Source organism: Cnephaeus nilssonii, assembly GCF_951640355.1.
Source record: "Cnephaeus nilssonii genome assembly, chromosome: 20".
Classification (NCBI taxonomy): Eukaryota; Metazoa; Chordata; class Mammalia; order Chiroptera; family Vespertilionidae; genus Cnephaeus; species Cnephaeus nilssonii.
Genome location: NC_137091.1, coordinates 26,738,502 through 26,740,828, shown reverse-complemented (window position 1 = coordinate 26,740,828; position 2,327 = coordinate 26,738,502).

Here is a 2,327-nt window from a genome sequence, read left to right as displayed (position 1 = left end):
AGGAGATAAAAGATGGGCCTCTCAGGAAAACTTCTGAATGAGGGTACCAACCTTCCTTTTTACGTGGCTTTTTGTCTCCTTCAGCAACAAAGGTTAGTCTTGGCCTTATTGCCTGCTCAGTGACCAGAAGTGGAACTGGTAAAAAAATAGTGAAAATCAGAAATACGGGAAAACATGAGCACACATCAATGTGGAAACTCAGAGATAAATATAAACTTTAAAAGATACATGGAGACTAAAATATTTAGGAGTGTCCTGGAGCCTCATCCATCATCCATTCATCCATCCATCCATCCATGGGTCCATCCACCCTCCACCCATCCATCCATCCAATACTGACTGAGCTGAGCCAGGGGCCGGGGGGACACAGAGATGGAGGTGGAAGTGTAAAGGCAGGAATTGGAGGTGGGAATAGCCGTAGATGTGACTCTGTAAGGGCTCCCACGACGCTGAAGTAGAGGAGTTGGGCACGCGGGGGAGATTCATGGAGTGAACTTGCAGCTCCAACACAGGTGAGGGTGGACGAGAAACCTGCGCATCATAGAGATGCCAGGACCTCCGGGTTTCCTAGAGAGGCCAGGAAGTGGCTCTAGGAGGCCCGTTGGAAGGCTTGAGAGCCGCCGAGACGGGCTGGTACCCGGCACACTTGAGGTCTGCCCTTCCCGTTCTCGCTGTTGCGGCGCCTTCTGCCGTCGCTGTGAGTGGGTCTGGGTCGAGAGGGCCGCCCCTGCGCGGGGACCCGGCCGGCCGAGCTGGCGGGAGCGCCGCGGCTCCAACGCGCGAGGGGGCCCGCCGAGGGCGACCCTGGCTGTACCTGGGTGGGTGGCAGCCCAGGCGGACGCCGAGCCCTTGGCAGGGGGTCCACAGCGCGGCTGTGAACCGCGCTGACGGGGAGGAGGGTGGAGGCGGGAAATCCTCCTCTTTTCAGTTCTTTAGGATTCCAAAGATCCCGGTCAGCGTGGCTTTCTAGAAAGTCTCGAAGACCTGAAATGCTGGATAGCCGCCGTTCTTTTCTTTCTTTCTTTTTTTTCTTTTTCTGATTCTTCTTCTGATTCTTCTTTTTTAACAGCAGCCCCCAAGCTCAGAGCTTTCAACAGGCTCTGTATCTAGCCAGACTTCATTCACATCTTCTCCTTTTCTTCTCACTTTTGGGGGGAAAGATTACTCACTCTTTATGACAAATGATAGCGGTTTCCCATATAAGTGGCAGCATAAAGTTTCCATTTAACGTGGATGCATTTCTTGTAAAAAGGTAGTGGATTTTAATAAAACATAATAGGTAAGTCATAGTGCCAGAGGTACCAGGAGTGACTGAAGTTGTGAAAGTGCCACGTGAACACCACTGCATTGCATTAGCCCAACCCAGGTGGGAGTCCCACAGACCTGGCCTCCAGCCCTGGGAAGCTCAGCCACCTTTGACGTGTCATTTGTGAGCCAGTTTCCTTTCTTTTTCTTTATTTTTTATTTTTTCTACCAGCTTTATAGAGATACTAGAGGCCCAGTGCACGATATTTGTTCACAGGTAGGGTCCCTAGGGGCCTCCCGCCAGGGCCTTCCTTCATTCCACGCCGCCCCCTGGTGGTCAGCGCACGTCATAATGAGCTACCGAACTCCTAGTCAGTTGAACTCGAGAATTAGGCAGATAGATAGATAGATAGATAGATAGATAGATAGATAGATAGATAATTGGCATGTAACCTGTAATTTTAATCTGTACATTGTGATGATATATATATGCATATATAGTGAAATTATAACAACAAGGTTAATAACCTCACATAATTAGAATTTTTGGGTGTGGTGAGAACATTAAAGATGTCTTTTGGCAATTTTAAATCATATAATACAGTATTGTTAACTGTAGTCACCATGCTGAATGTTAGATCCCCAGAACGTATTCTGTCTATATAATTGAAAGTTTGTACCCTTTGACCAACATCTCATCTCTCATCCTGACCCTCCACCCCCCAGTCCTGGTAACCATTATTCTATTGTTTCTATGAGTTCAACATATATATATATATATATATATATATATATATATATATATATATATATATATATGACACATAGTATTTGTCTTTCTCTGTCTTATTTCAACTAACATAATGCCATAAAGTTCTGTTTGTGTTCTCACAAATGGGAGGATTTCCTTTTTGTGGCTGAGTAATATCCCATTGTGTGTTTTTGTTTATTCATTCATCTCTTGATAGATACTTAGGGACACTTAGGTTGTCCCCATGTCCAGACTATGGTGAATAATGCAGTGAATGTGGGAATATAGATATCTTTTTAAGATAGTTATTTCATTTACTTCAGATACATGT